The 16,884-nt window shown below is 41.1% G+C and overlaps 2 non-coding genes and 1 pseudogene across 2 annotated transcripts; 1 reads left to right on the top strand and 2 right to left on the bottom strand.

Annotated features, from left to right (window-relative positions):
* The first annotated feature begins 3,103 nt into the window (after nucleotides 1–3,103).
* Nucleotides 3,104–3,176, top strand: TRNAR-UCG (transfer RNA arginine (anticodon UCG)). The gene has a single exon. It is a non-coding gene; the product is annotated as a tRNA-Arg (tRNA).
* Nucleotides 3,177–6,063: 2,887 nt separating this feature from the next.
* Nucleotides 6,064–6,157, bottom strand: TRNAI-UAU (transfer RNA isoleucine (anticodon UAU)). Its single transcript has 2 exons — nucleotides 6,120–6,157; nucleotides 6,064–6,099 (listed from the first exon to the last, which is right to left on the bottom strand). It is a non-coding gene; the product is annotated as a tRNA-Ile (tRNA).
* A 3,845-nt stretch (nucleotides 6,158–10,002) lies between these two features.
* On the bottom strand, nucleotides 10,003–15,079 carry LOC136129058 (epididymal secretory glutathione peroxidase-like; annotated as a pseudogene).
* Nucleotides 15,080–16,884: the final 1,805 nt, after the last annotated feature.

Here is a 16,884-nt window from a genome sequence, read left to right on the forward strand (position 1 = left end):
CTGGCGGGTGAAGATTCCTGAGAACCAGGACTAGTGTGGTTTGATCTTTCCTCTGAGAGAGCTTAAGCACTTTCTTATGGGCTGGCTTAGATGTGAGTGAGAGTGATGGGTCTTGAAAGCTGTCAGTAAATATCAAAAATGGAGTCAACCTCTTAATTACAATACTCAATAGGAATTTGTGCACAGGTCCACAAAAAAGCATATACAACAGTGTTCCTAACAGCCCTATTCATGATATGCCCAAACTGGAAACAACCCATACATCCACCACTAGAATGGATAAATTGTGGCATATTCATACAATATGACTATATATATGGCAATAAAAAATATTGTTAAATGCAAAAACATGGATGAATCTCATAGTGCTGCACAAAAGTAGCCAGGCATAAAAGAGTGCTTATTATATAATTCTACTTATATGTTATTAAAATGTGCAAACCTAACAGATGATATCAGAGTCAAAAGACTGGTTACCCTTATGAGGAAAGTCATTAGGAGGCACGTGACAGGGGCTTCTGGTGTGCTGGTAATGTTCTATTTCTTGACACAGACAGCCTAAGTGACAAAACTTAATTCTGGATCCCATTTGATGGAAATAGTGGCAATAAGTTGGAACAAAAGATCTGAGTGAGAGTTCATAGATATATTCCCTTTGTAAATATTCAGTGATACATTAATACATATATATTCAGATACATATCTACATAAATATAAGTATTCTATATATGCTCATGTTTGGGCACTTTCCTGAATGTTTGTTACACTTCAATTAAAAAAAGTAGTTTGCTTTAAAAAGAAAAACAAAGTCACCAATTAGGAAAGAGAACATTGCCATTATTTTAGAAGTTCCATTTGCCCCACTCCACTTTACACCTCTCTCTCATCTAAGATAACCACAGTATTAATGCTTGTGATAATCACTCCCTTGATTTTACTTAATAGCTTTACTACTTATATATGTATCCATAAAACAATAGATTATTTAGTATGCTTAGCTTGTGATTTCTATAGATGATACCATGTATTTGTTTTGGAATGTTTTTTTGTTATTGAAATGTTAACATCTCATTCTGTGTGATTTCTAGATTTTTCTTTATTGCATATAATTGTTTTTGTAAATTTTTATAGCTGTCATGAAAATGTGTTAAAACTGACACTATAATAAGCATACGACCTGTTTAAAAAAAAAAAGACATTTCTGTTTCTTCCTTTCTTTCTTCCTTACACCTTTTTTTACTCTCCTTTTGTCTAGTAGGGAATAGAAGTGGCAGTTCCTGGTTTACTCCATGTGTTCCCAATTTCAAACAGAATGTTTTGAATTTTTTGCCCTTAAGTATTGTTTTCTGCAGACTATTTTTGTATTTTAAAAATCAGGTTAAAGAACTTTCCTTCTATTTCCAAATTGCTGTACCATTAGTGGACACTGAAATTTATTAAATGCTTTTTTCTGTCTGTACGGAGGTGAACAAAACTTTTTCCCTTTAATTTCTTGATATGCTGGTTTTGATATTAGGATGAAAGTAGGCTTATAAAATGAGATGGGGAGGCTTCCATCTGTTACTATATTTGGAAGTATTTGTGTCCAGTTGAAATTATTGTCTCTGGAATGTTTTATAGAACTTCCAGATTAAAATATCTGGGTTTGGAGTTTTCTCTGTGGAAAAAATTTTGACTATTTATTCAATACATTTAATGGTTTGGACTATTCATATTTGCTATTTCTTCTTTAGCGAAATTTTTATTTTTTATTTGTTTTTTGCAGAATTGCTGTTTCATTTAAAATTTCAAATTAATTGGGCAAAATTCTTTACACCATTGCACATTCTGATCCACCTTCTGGAATACTCTTCTAATGCGTTTTTTTTTTTTTTTTTGGTTAACTTTTCGCATCTTGTAGATTTCAGTTCCTGGAAGGCTTACTGAAGACTGGGTTAAGGATAGAGCCCAAGCAGTCTGTCACTTTGGCCTGATGTGGCCCAGAGAACCGGGGTGGTGCTTTCCTGGAAAGCAAGAGAAAGAGCGCAGCCTCCTCAGGGTGCAGTCGCTGCTCAGAAGCGCTTTTGAGAAAACACTGTTTCTCCAGCACCTCTAAATTGTGCAAAACCTATGTAACCGACTTTGGGGGGCCGGGAGCCAGAATGTGCTGAGAAGGCAGGTTGGATAAAGACCAAAATCCGACCCTCCCAGTTCCTATTAATGGGGGATGAAGTCCCCCAGATGCCTCGGATTCCAACCGGGTTGCTTTCACCACGCCCACAGCACCCCCAGGAAGAGGGTCCAAAGCAGGCGGTGTTGAGTAACCCGGCCAGCCTCTAGCGCGCCTTCCCACCACCCGTGTGCTCTCCTCGCCCGCGCCATCAGTAGTGGGGGATCGGGATCCACTGAGATGAGGGCGGCTGGGGAAAATGAGGTGCCGGAAAGAAAATATACGAGCACAAATTGACTCAAAACCCCTCCTTTCTAACCTGAAGTCTGGCTCCTTACCTCTGAGCTACACAACACCGCAACCCAGTGGCTGCACAAGAGGAGGGCCATTTTCTAATTGCTCGCTAAGTGCAACTGTTGGGCTTTTTAACATAGGTCTCCCTGGAGGGTATTCAGCGGGTCTATTCATCGTGGTTGAAGCAGTCTTGGCAGGATTGGGCGCCCAGCTGAGAGGGTGGCAGGAGGGGTCTTTCTTGTGATTTTCATTTATTCCCGGAGGGTCTTAATTCTGACTCTGTATTCATTCTGAAGGTAAACCGAGCGTTTGTAGCCGTGATTACAGAGGGACATTCAGTCCTTTTCTCCTATTTCTTTACAGGTTAATGCAACCGGCTGAGAGAGGCATCACAATGCAAGTGTAAAATTTTGTTCAGAGAAGAAATTTGGTGTCAAACTAAGGGCAGGAGTTTGGAGAAAAGCGAAATTTCCATTTTGTCTTAGCCTCTTACCATAATTTCTTGGAGAAGTTACTTGGCTTTTGTATCAATGACACCATCTTTTAAATAAGATTAATAAGGAAGGCCTCTCTTCGTAAGAATTATATGAATACTAAATAATACAGAAATAGTCCAGAGTCTCAACACTTGTAATATTTTTCACAGCTGGAACGTTGTAGGACCACGTGGCCTAATGGATAAGGCGTCTGACTTCGGATCAGAAGATTGAGGGTTCGAATCCCTTCGTGGTTGTAAGTCCCTTTTTCACGTTCCGGTTCGCTTTTCCCAGGCATCACTATCCCAGCTCTCAGATTCCAACTTATAACATCCGAGCACTCCAGAGATCTCCCCTGTGGTATGATTGATTCAGTAAGTGGGGTCGGCGCCAGCCCCCTGCATCCAGCCGCTCGTACTTTAGAAGTCCTTGGCCAGACAGGCACACAGATGTGGGAATAGGGAAAAGCGCCAGCCCTGGTCTTCCTGACCCTCTTCTAGTGGGTTGGGTGAGCACAGTGAGCGAGGTGGGTGCGACAGGGCACAAATGTCAAGGAATTTTGCTCGCTGGTCAGGCAGTGCCGGGACGTCTCAGTTATTTTAGCGTGAGACGACCCTCACTCTTTCATTGGTTTTCAGTTGGTTCTCGGCAATTTGACGCTGAAAACGCGTCTTTATGTTGAGAGATTTGTTTTTTTGAAGTCAGTTTAAATGTCGCCCCCTTGCGAAAGGAAAACTTGCCACATTTTAGAGGCGCTAGAGAAACGATGTTCTAAAACCCGCCCCTGATTCAGGTGGCTGCCTCCCGAGAGGCGCGCGGTCCTTCTCTGGCCTCTGCAGAGACCTCATGTGGGTTCTCCCGCACGGTGCGGGATGAATTAGTTGGACTTTCAGCAATATCTGAGGAACCAGGATTAAAACAGAGACCTGAAACTATGAGAAGAGGCCAGTCACGCAAATTAGGATGAAGAGGGAGCAGCCTCTACACAAGTGGAAAGAATGTGGCCAAATACATTTAAATATTTAGATGTAATGGACAAATTAATAGAACAATATGACGTATCAAAGTAGATTCAAGAAGGAATCGCAATTTTAAATAGTCTTAAACTATGAAATATTTTGAATTAGTTGTCAAGTCTTCCTTCTGAGAAAATTCCACATCCTTTCGTTTACCAGGGGCTTCTTTAAAATATTCAAAGAAGAAATAAATCTAATTAGACACAACTCTTCCACAGTATAGGACAAGAAAAGAGAGAAAGAAAAAAAATCCACAACTACTCTTGCTGAATGCCGTAATGAGCTTTTTCCCATGAATGTACCTCTTAAACAGCTTTATTGAGGCATTATTTTCTTAAAATAAACTGCATATATTTACTTATAGCTTGACATATTTATAACTCATGAAACCATCACTACAATAAAGATAATGAACATAGACATCACCCCCAAACGTTTCCTCGTGCCCTTTTGTAATCCCTGTTTATATGTTGCTGGACTTTGTTTGCTAATATTTTGTTGAGTACTGTCGTGTCCATGTTTATAAGAGATATTGATCTATAGTTTTCCTATCTCATTATATCTTTATATATCATTATATCATTATATCTTTGTCTGGTTTTAGCATCAGGGTAATTTGACCTTCTTTTCCAAATTTTAAAGAGTTTGTGAAGAATTAATATCAATTAAAAAATGTTTGGGAGAATTCAGCAGTGCAGATGTCTGGGCTTTTCTTTGTGGGTAATTTTTACTTAATCAATCTGTTTGCTTGTTATAGACTCTTATTCCACGCTAAATGCCTTTATCAGTCATCTACATCTTTGTAACAAACCTCACCTAAATTTAGTGGCTTAAAACAATAATTATTTATTTTGTTTGCAATTTTGAAGTTCAACCACTTGGGCTGTGCTTAACCAGGCAATTCTTTTGCTGGTTTTGCTTGTGGTCACTCATTGATTGCAGTCATCTGGCAGCTTGACTGGGACCAGATGGTCCAAAATGTTCCCACTCACAGTCTGGAGAGTGTGGCTGGGATGGCTGGGATGGCAGGGACTCACTCTCCACATGATTTTCCATCCTCTAGGAAGTTAGGTGGGATTTCTTCACATGGTGTCTCAGGGTCCCAAGACAACAAGAGGAGAAGTTGTAAGACTCTTGAGGCCATCTTGGAACTCTCACAACCTCACTTCCACAACACCATTACCACAGCATTCTATTGGCCAAAGCACAAGTTCAGCTCACATACAAGAGGGAGGGAAATAGACTCCGCCTCTTAATGGTAGCTGCTGCACAACCACATTGCAAAGGGACATGTAAAATGGGAGGAATTTGTGGCCATTAATCAATCAATAATTTATTATCTCATTTAACACTAAAAACAACACTCTGAATAGCCCCTATAGATATGTCTGTTGTATATCTTGGTAAGTAAGTTATCCACGATCACTTCTTTACCAGCGTTAATCTAAATTGGTCTGTGAGTCTTATTTCGAACCCACATGTACCTGGTGGGCAGCTCAGGGTAGGGCCGGGGAGAACGTAAGCACTCCAAAACGTAGCAGCAGATGAAAAAGAACTGATAGTGCTGAGCACTTGCGCACGGGCAATTATAAATCTTTTGTAAAGCCGGAGAGCTCCATGTCCGTGTCTCAGGATGACTCTGATAATGTTTAAGATCCAGGTGAGATTAAGTGACCCACACATAGGCTCCTGACTCAACTCATTTTCTGAGACTGAATACCTGTGTCTCCCATATATCTACAGGCAGCATGGACTTATAAATAAGCATCCTAGAGGAAGCCAGAGGAGTGGAGAAACGGAGGAAAGCAGGTTCAAGGACAGGACATTTTCCGCTGAAAGACTTGTAAGAAAAACCAAGATCGTCCGCATTTCACATAATTGACAAATCAGACGTGGTTGAATACTGTGAACAGTCGTCTTGGCAAGTGTCAAATGATAAATTGCCAAAGTGTTGGAAGAAGGCAGGCACCACACTCAGCAGGATGGTACTTGTTATGCATGACTTTAAGAGAGAATTCTAAGACAAATCACAAGCGAGATGTAGGACGGAAATCACAACAGTTGATCTCTTCGGGGGTGGCCTCATATTTGGCCTGTCTCTTTGTATGGGCGGGAGAGTAGTAAAAGTTGCTCCAGGTGAGGCTCGAACTCACAACCTCGGCATCGCTCACAAGTGTACTGTCTTATAAGTACCGCGCGCTAACCGATTGCGCCACTGGAGCTACGTTAGGGAGATATAAGTGAATATACTTTCACAGATGAAGACGGTATTTTTGTTAAAGATATTAAATATTATGAACAAAATGGCACCTTCTGATATGGGGCTTCCACGAATGGGATTAAAAGCAGCAATCAAGGCATCCCTGGTATTTGCCACTCTGCAGCCGTTTCCTCCCCGGTACAGAGACGCTGCCGGGGCTGAGCGTCGCAGTTATCTCTATCTTGATTTTCCGCTCAGATTCCCACGGCTTCTCTAAATTCAGACTGTTATTTGAAAGCATTTGAATGAAAAAAAAATTACATTGATTCCACAAAGGCAGGAAGCTTTCCACTTAGGAGTGTGTATTTCATCTGTAAGAAACCAGTGCATTTTCATTGCTTCCGGATTCCCGCGGACTTTCCATCTCAGCGGTTCTACTTTCTTGAGTTTCCCGTCTCCACTCTGAGCTCCGCTCGACTGACCTTTCATCTGCTTCAGATGCCACCTATCCCACCCCGACCCGATCACTCGCTGTTTTTTAACCTAAGAATGTTAAAATACGTTGTTATCCTGAAACATTCAGAGCTAATATTTCCTTTCGAAAAACCACTGTTATAAATGTGCAGATGCGATACATACAAAGGGAATGCAGAAAAACAAAAAGATAACTTGAACATTTTCTGACGTCTCATACTCAGAGAAATCTATTGTTTATATTTGTTGTAGTTCATTTCAAGCTTTTAGTGGGCGCGCTGTGAACCAGACCTGAGCCACAGCTCCATTTGTTACCTGGTCCCCATTACCTCCATTTTAACAGGGGGGCGGGCCATGATGACACTTTGGGTCTTAACGTATCAATATCAACTTGGACCTTGTTTCCAACAGTCCTTGAAATATGAGAGTATTTCTCTTTCTTGAGTTTATGGTTATTGAGTAAATGCTCATAAGTCCCTTTAGGAAAGGAATGGGGGAATTATATTCTACATATTTGCAGTGGCACTGCAGGGTCCTCAGGACTTGGCTTCTCCTTTAGTCAAAAATTTCAGGTCTGAAAACTGGTTTAAGATCAGAAATTGAGCAAGGTATTGTGATTTTATTTTTAACTGGTGCAGCTGCCCTCAGTCTCCTGATTATCTATCCTCAATTTCTTCTAATTGTGTAGACAGTGATATGCTTGTTGACTGCCCATCTGTGTTGCTTCTAGGGATGCTGTATTTTATTAATTATCTCAAACACTCTGCAAAGTTGGCTACCACTCTGAAATTGTCTCTCATTACAGTAATTTTGCCCACCCACTCCTGGGGCATGCGCAAACACACACACACACACACACACACACACACACACACACTCACGGATTCTGATGGTTGAGTGCTGCTATCTCTGGCCTGAATTATTTCCGGATCCTATAGTCCCCATTGCTGTCAGTGAAGTTACTTCTGTAGCAGAATCTCATACCATCAGTCCAGCGCCAGTAGAGGACACTCATCATAGAACTTCTCAGTGAGGCTGGTGCCCCTCTCCTCGGCATATTACTTTTTTTCTTTTTTTTTCAAACAGAATGTCCTTTGGCCCTCTTGTGACACATTCACCTAGTGGGTTTTCCAGCATTACATGGTAAATCCAATAAATCCACTCTAGCATGCCCACTTTTCTGAGCTTTTGATCCCTGCTTTCTGCCATCAATCACGAGAGTCCTGGCATTCTTACCACATTTAGTGAGAGCCATTTCTTTTTCAAGCAGGAGAATCCTAATAGTATGTTGAGTTCTTGCCAGTGTGTAAAAATTCTATACTTTTGGAGAATACTCCAGTATCAGTAAACTCTACTTCAGCTAACTTTGAGTTCTCTTCTTGATCCAGAACCCTTAGAATTTAGTTCTATATGGGAAAGACGCTGAGTGAGTGGCAGAGGCACGTGTTTGGCAGAGGAGAGGTCTCTGCATTGTCTTCAAGGAAGAACCCTTAATAAGGAGGACTGGGCTACTTTTAAAAGGCTCAAAGGATCTTGGGAAATCTGGAGATTTAGATGTTCTAATGCATCCCATCAGATGTCTCCATTCAATGTCTCAAGGTTCTATTCTTTTCCAATCAAGGCCATGACCTAGGCATAGAAGATAATCTAGTTTGAGAATTTAACCCACTTTGGAGTTCTACTATTCTTATGATTAAATCTTGGATCTGAACCTTAGCTTTTTATGCTCTTGAGTTGCAGAATATGAGAGGTTCTTTATATCCCATTATGGAGACACTCTGGCTTTCACAGTTAGCCTTTATTTGATGAGATATCATCCTCAGCCTTTAATCATCTTTTTCCAAGGCATCAGTTTCTTCTAATAGCAACGATACAATTCTATTATTATTACCAGCTCTCCCATATTTATCAAGCACCTGATACATCACACCTTCTTGTGCATATCCACCAGTACAGCATCTCAGTTCAGGTCTGGTGAAAGTTTTAAAAACTGCTACTTTGTGCCAGTGGCTGTTTGTGCTCCACCAATCCCCTCACTACCAACCAGATGGTGGGTAATTCAGCTTCAAAAATCTCATCTTATCATCCTTTTTCTCAGATCACTTTTGGTACTAACTATTGTAGGTTGGGTTCCCCGGAAAGACTCCAAGATGGGGATTTGCATTCAGAAAGTTTACTGGGGCACTACCTCAGGGTCGACGCCTGAGAAGCAATGAAGAGAATCAGAATTTATCAGAGGGAAAAATTGGGCTGCAGTACAAGTGCAAAAGGGCAATTGCCTACCCCTTGGGGGTCTCCACCACTGGAATGGGTCCTTCAGAGTTGTCCTAAATTGAGAAGCCAGATCGTGGCTGTTACACCTCTCGTTGACCAATAATTGCATGCAGGCTGCCCCTGGAAATGAAATGTGACCTTGACCTGAGACAATTCCTAAATAGGGATGAGAGTTGAGAGCCATCAGGTAACAACCTTTCAAGGACCTGGGATGGTAAATCCTTCTGTCCAGGGGGTTCAGGTAATTTGGTCAATCCACCATCTGTGACAGTCACAGTGAGGAAGAAGAGAAAGGTATGACAAGTTTGAGCACAGGGTAGGATTTAAAAACCACCACACTGATCCCAGTTGCTGCAGAAAACATTTTATTGGAGATAGGGTCAGGGCTGGTTCTGAAGCTGAGAAACCTAAGGTTGAGAGAGGAAAGCCTGTCCTTCAAAGGGTGCTCTGCCCAAGTGTCACAATCTGAATACAGTAAAGATCAGACATAGGAAAGTTTTTTGTAGGGTCCAAATTAGAAAGAGGCTCCAGGACCCACTATCGTGAAGATGCCCTTCCCTTCATGTGAGGCAACTTCCTGCTCCCACTAGACCTAGGGCTCCTACAGAAGAGTGACAGATCAGTGGGAGCAGGGGTGGGCTGGGTGTCACAGATAAAGACTGATCCGAAAATGTTTGGAAATTGACATTACATGTTTCTCCTGGGGAAGGAAATATGTTATGAAGTGGAACCTAGATTGTATGGCTATACACCCCATTGCTATTTCTACACCTTTAGGGTAGAGAGAGAAGGAGAAATCAGAATGTGTAGCAACGTTCTTTTTCAGAATATTGTGACAAACTGAACCTTCCTCATGGAAGGATGATTTCCCTTTGATGGATATGCATTATTAAATTTGTAACAGATGTCTGAGGATTTAGGGTTTCCATTCTGTTTTTTCTTCACCCACTTACTCTTGCAAGGGGAAATAGCAGTAGCCTTCTGAATATAAATCTACTTGGTAGAGAGTGGGAATTTTGGCACTATAGAGGTGATTTAGTCAAGTGGAGACCATTTAGGAAGAGAGTATAGTGAAAAGATGGAAGAAGCAGAATGGCTCCTGCCCCCAACTTGGTCTTCCTATTTGATTTTGAGCTGTTTCAGGTCTGCCAGAATATCTGACTTGACTGTACTGACTGGAGCCTGATGGAACCAGCGCGTGACAGGGACTCCATCAGGTCCCACCAGGAACTTTTCAAAATTCCAGCGGATGTCATGGGCCATGATGGGTTCCCAGGATAAATGTTTGATTGAGCCCATAAGTTCAGAAGGGTGAGGACAGGATTGCTGCAGCAGAGAGATGGAAAAGAGAAATGACTGTATCATTTCTGCTCTTGGATGATTCAGTCTATTTTCACCCACAGGTAATCTACTCCCTCTTATATCAAGATATTTTCATTTCCTCTGATTACTAATATATTCTCTGAATCACTAAGATACCAACTACCAAGAATGTTGTAGATATTATAGCAAAAGTCTATTCCCTCTTTCTGTTTCTCCCTGTGACCACATCACAAAATCCTGCTGCTATGAATAAGGTATGTCACCTCTCTAGCTTTCAGTTTCCTTTTCTGCAAAGTGAATGGTTTAGATTAGAATGTGGTTTCCCAGGTCTTGATGCTCCATGGGCCAGTAACATTTCAAAAATATCTTTTGGGACCAGTAGGAGTTCCAACATTTTGTTTTGTCAAATAAGAGAAAATTTTAAAAACATCATTGCTTCACCATTTAGTTTTTAAAAGATAATTATAAGAATAAATTACATATAGGTACTAATCTTAGAATAAAGGGTAGCCCTATAAATCAGTTGAGTTTATGAAATCCTCCTTATATTGTCCTATTTTTTCAATTTACTGAGAATATATAAAAATCTCAACATAGGCCAGCTTTGGCCCACAGTTCAGCATCTAAGAACACTGAACTCTGATGATCTTTAGAGGCCCGTTCAGCTCTCACATTCTCTATATCTAAGAGTCAGTGTTTCATATAAAGCACTTAATACATTGTATTATATCTGATTTCTATGTCATCCTCTCCAGTATGAAATCATCAAGGAATAGGGACTGTTTCTATTCATCTTTATACCCTTATTATTTAGAAAACTGCCTTATAGATAGCAGGCACTCAACAAGTATACCTTGAATGTATGAATGAACAAAAGAGAGTGGTCCCAGTGAAAGGTGACACTCTACACAACTCTCTCCACCACACAAAGCCAGAGCATCATAGATACTAACAAATTAAACCCCAATCCCTATGCTAATCTGGAGATCTCTTCCAAAGAGTCCAATCCCACCTCCAGGCAGGTGCCCTTGGATCCATTTCTACCACACCAAGTTTATGCTAGGAATATTTGGGAAGAAGAGGCTTAGGTCAGTGATTAACTCACCTTCAAGAAGGTGAAGACTTTCTGCTCTTTTTCGCCATTCACATCCCCTTTCTCAAAAAGCTGGAAATTAGGTACATATCCTCCTCCTGGACGGACATACCTGCAATGAACCATAATGTTCCCAGGAAGCTCCAGAATGTATGAAAGAAAGTTATAATGGGGTACCAGAATTTGAGGTCATGAGAAAGGGGAGAGAGAGGTGGCGATATAGAAAACAGGGCTGGGAAGGGGAAATAAGGCCATTTTTAAACTTTGGGCTCCCTGATTCACTTTATTTTTCTCTATTCCACATCCTATCACTGTCTCCCCCTGCACTGTTTCTGTAGCAGCAATACCAGGAGCTATTTCTGTGCTCCTGGTCCTCCGTGGTCCGTCCAGTTCTCGCTTCCCAGAGAGGGGGAGAGAGTGTCTGACACTGCCAGACTCATATCAGCAGAGGCCAAAGTTAAAATCAGTTTGCAGATGCCCCTAAGCCTATTAACCCACTACCCATCCCAGAAGTCCCTAATATGGAAGTGCCTCTGGAAACAGAGGAAAGGTAGACAGAGACCCCTATAGGGTTTCAAGCAGGTACTTACTTCAGTCCCGGAGGATCTCTGAGTTCTCTCCTGGTTCTTGCTTTCCAAATTGGTTGCAGGGAAAGCCCAACACAACTAGGTCAAAGGGCTTCAGCTCCTCCTGAAGTGCGCTCAGTTCTATGGGTAGAGAAGGGACAATATGGCGGCCTGGCTAGAGAGCCTCCTTGTGTAGAGAAAGATCCTTAGAGATACCCATTTTACAGAGGAAAAAACCAGAGGCCCGGGGAAGGAAAAAAAAAATATCTAGGTCAGAAAGACTGTTCGTGGCAGGGCTGAAATTAGATACTGGATCTCTAAACATGTATTCAAAATGTTATAGTGCAGTATTTCCCAAATCTGCAGCACATCAGAATCAGGTGGGGGCCTTCCTTTAAAAATAGGGATACCCAGGTTCCATTCCAGAAAAATTTCTGATTACATTCTTTTGAGATGGCTCCCCAGTCACCTTTATTATTCTAAAGCTCACCAGATCACTGCTGGTGGGATTGTAAAATGGTTTAAGTGCTATGGAAAATAGTATGGAGGTTTCCCAAAAAATTAAAAATAGAACTACCATAGATCAGCATTCCCATTTCTGGGTATATATGCAAAGAATTGAAAATAGGGCCTCAAAGAGATATTTGCATATCCATGTTCATAGGAGCACTATTCATAAAAATCAAGAAGTGGAAGCAACCCAAATGTCCATCAGTGGATGAATGGATAAACAAATGATTGAAGAACTGGCCTTCAAACAAATTCAGCCTTAAAATGGAAGGAAATTCTGTCACATGCTACAACATGGATGAACCTTGACGACATTATGCTAAGTGAAATAGACTAGTCATGAAAAAGACAAATACTGCAGGTAAGACAAATACTTTTGGTATCTAAAGTAGTCAAATTTATAGAAACAGAAGGTAGAATGGTGGTTACTAGGGGCTGGGGGGAAGGGGAAAAGGAGAGCTATTATTTAATGGGTACAGAATTTCAGTTTTGCAAGATGGAAAAGTTCTGGAGATTTGTTTCACAAGAATGAATATTTTTAACACTACTGAACAGTATTCTTAAAAATGGTTAAAATGGTAAATTTTATGTCATGTCTTTTTGTACCACAATTAAAAAATGAAAAGCTCATCAGGTGATTTTTAAACAAAACTGCGTTTAAACATCACTGCTCATCAGTTTGCCTTCCCTGGTTGGTTAATTGGTATATTGAATCTTTCTTTTAAAAGGAAAAGACACACACAATGAGAATGTGCTTCTCTCCTCTGCACAAGCTGGTTCACCCTGGGTGGAGTGTGGGTAAATCTGACAGGGGCAAAGAGAACCAGAGAAATTCCAGGTTGAGCTTCCTGGTGTTCTTCAACAGTCTTCAGGATGTTAAAGATGCATTCTACCTAAAAACACTCATTGATATGCCAAAACACAAGCTTCCAACTGCCTTCTTCCTCAAGTTTTCCAATTTGTCTCCTCAGACTTTTGTAATTGTCTTCTTTGTTCACCCTTTCTGAGCTAGATATTTTCAGTCCCCTAGCAAACACTAACCAGTCCCACTCAGATTCTGCTCAGCAGTGGGGTCAACTGATGTCTCCGCTTAGTCCTTTATTTATTTTTATTTATTTATTTTTGCAATATGAGATTGCTTTCCTGTTTCCAAATGGTTCCTTAGTACCTTTCCCCACATCCTCCACTCTTGTCTTTAGTCACTGTAGGTAATCACTTCCTCTAGGAAAGAGACAATAAATTAGGAAACATGTCTACCAGTCCTTGAGTAGCTATTTCTCAGTTTCCTCATCTGTTATATACAGAGTGGGAACTGAATAAATTGATTTTTAAAGTCCCTATAAACTGGTAAAATGAAGTATGGTCCAGTAGAATATTCTTCAGTCTTAAAATTAAGAGGGAGGAAATGGTCTGAACTCCAAGGTACTTTATTAATTTTAAAAAGCAAATTGGCAAATAGTATTTACAATATGTTATCAACTGGGGGAAAAGAAAAAAAAAGAATACTCATATATTTTGTAAACATGATAATATTGGTCATCTGAAGGGAGGGGAAAGAGGTGAAAAAACTTTTCACTCTAAACTTCTTTATTCCTTTAATTTTGAGCCTTGTGAATATATTACCTTGTCAAAATATAACATAATCAAAAATTTTAAATCAAAGTTCTTATTAGTTCAAATATAAGAAGTACATCTGTTTCTGAAAGAAAATAATCCTGTTCATTATTTATTGGCTTTCAAACAACAAGGCCTAAGATATGAGAAAGATAAAATTCTGCCCTGAGTCATGTACAGAGAGGGAAAAACTACACTTAAAGGAGGCATTGAGGTTGGAGAGGGAGTGTTCGCCTCTATTATGGCCTCCTCTACCAGCCCTTGCTCCAGTCAAATGTGCTCCAGGTATAAAGCCCCTTTCCTCTTTTCCCTGTCTTTGTAAGTTACATGTAAAACCCTGGAAAAGTCTCAAAAACATCAATCCTACCTCCTATATTTACCAAGGAGACTTGAATCTTCAGAGAGGCTCCTAGCTGTCAGATACATTATTGATTCTCCTGGAAATCTCAGGAGCAAAGCAGAGGCAGGACATAGGAAGGGGTCAACAAACATTTTCTGTGAAGGTCCAGATAGTAATTTCAGATGGTCTCTGACACCATCACTCATACAACCACTCAACTCTGCCTTGTAGCTTAACATCCATCACAGACAGTCTGTAAATGAATGAGCATAGCTATGTTCAATAAAACTTTGTTTACAAAAGTAGGCTGGCCAGATTTGCCCTGTGGACCATAGTTTACTGACTCCTGACATCAGGGAATAAAGTCACTTGATCATGAGTATTTACTTTGATACATAGAATTAGAATATAATTCCAACATGACTTAGAATATAATGAGCTGGAAAGTTTAGTCCCAAGGAGATTTGGTTATGAACTCTTACCAGAGTATTGAGCTGTCAGACCACAATAGGTGGCCACATTGACAAAAAGGACATGCTTGCCCGCATACTGCAAAGAGGGAGAAAGCAGAAGTCAGAGTCTTACAAGAAGGACTGAGGGCAAGATTTGGGAGCAGGACAGAAGGCTCCACCTTTGAGCCCTGTCCCACCCTCTCTGGTGGTCACTAACCTTCTCCAGCTTAGAATTTGACTGCACAAAGCCAGCTAGGAAAAGGGGGAAAAGATAGGAGGCCCTTAACTGTACAATCATGACTAGTATCTGTAGATCACTAGTCTGAGAGTCTGAGGTTGTCGGGTACCTGGCAACCTTTTGATACCCTGTCAGGGACTAGCCCAAGCCTATGCAGGCCAGTTGCAGGGTGGCAAGGATTTCTGGGGCGTGAGTAGGGCAAGAGGACGTAGAATTCAAACCACGTCCTCACCTACACACACCTCCGTGAGCACTCAGTGCTCACTAGTGCGATGAGGAACCGGGACTCACATAAATTCTGGCAGAATTATGAAAAGGTGAGGGCAAGCACTCCACAGTCCTTGAAGACTATTGTCTATTTTTTCTGAGTGGATAGCCGTATCTAGGTGCAGACATCTCAGTAAAGTCACTGCAAAAAGGCATGACAGGGCTTCCCTGGTGGTGCAGTGGTTGAGAGTCCGCCTGCCGATTCAGGGGACGCGGGTTCGTGCCCTGGTCCGGGAGGATCCCACATTCCGCAGAGCGGCTGGGCCCGTGAGCCATGGCCGCTCGGCCTGCGCATCCAGAGCCTGTGCTCCGCAACGGGAGAGGCCACAACAGTGAGAAGCCTGCGTACCGCAAAAAAAAAAGCATGACATAGACATTCCAAATACTAATCCTAATATTATTATGTAAGTTAAAATAAAATCAAATAATGGACCACATGTGATCCATTAGAAGGAAACTGGGCCTGAGGAAGGGAAAAATATTTGCACGTTAATATGTTCACTGTACAAGTGTTTACAAATGCTTTCATGTGCTTACTAGTCAGTAAGAAAAACCAAGCAGCCCAAGAGAAACACGGGCACCAGACAGTAAACCAAGTGGCATCTGTAGTAGGATACAATGTTCTCCCTTACCAAGAATTAAAGAGGTATAAAGAAGAATAGTTGCATTTTGCATTTATCAGATTGGCCAAAGTTCAAAAGAATGGAGGTGCCCAGTCTTGGTGTCAGTCTGGTATAGGAGGCTCTTACACGCTAGGTGGGGGCAGGGAGGACTACTAATAGCCAACAACTTTCTGGAGGATAATCTGCCATTTTGAATGCGATGCTTTTTTTTTAAGTAAATAACTTAAATTTTTTTTGGAAATAATTATAAATATATAGGAAGTTGCAAACACTCCTCTTAATCTCCTGGAAGCCCGAAGGGCCAAGAAGGATAATGGAAATGAGACTCAAGTTCCTCTTAGGATAAAAATGCTTTGCCTCTCAACCATCATAAGAACCCCCATCCATTCAGCAACAGTTTCCAGCCACTGCTCAATAGTCTCAGCCAAAAGTTTAGAATAGATGAGTTGATGATGCAGACCTGGAGCCCTAGGAATTGCTGAGTTTCTCACATAAATAACATATTTAAATCCCACCAACTTCATGGGGGGTGGGGGGACTGACCAGTAACTTTCTCTTGTCTACAATACAGTTTTACTTTCTGGACCTCAAGTGCTAAGGTTTGAGTTAATCATACTCCTAAATTCATGATTTGTCCTTGTAAGGTTCCTCTCTTGTTTTATTTATTATTCATACCCAAACTTCATTGATTTTTGATTCCTCTCTGCCTATAGGTAAAATGTTTAATATGCATAGTGTTCTTATTCTTGACACAGTTGTATATTCCTCATCAGATTATTAGCTCCTTGAAGTTTAAAATTTTTTTTTTTTTTTTTTTTTTTTTGCAGTATGTGGGCCTCTCACTGTTGTGGCCTCTCCTGTTGCGGAGCACAGGCTCCGGACGCGCAGGCTCAGCGGCCATGGCTCACGGGCCCAGCCGCTCCGCGGCATGTGGGATCTTCCCGGACTGAGGCACGAACCCATGTCCCCTGCATC

This window comes from Phocoena phocoena, chromosome 10 (genome assembly GCF_963924675.1).
Source record: "Phocoena phocoena chromosome 10, mPhoPho1.1, whole genome shotgun sequence".
Taxonomy (NCBI): domain Eukaryota; kingdom Metazoa; phylum Chordata; class Mammalia; order Artiodactyla; family Phocoenidae; genus Phocoena; species Phocoena phocoena.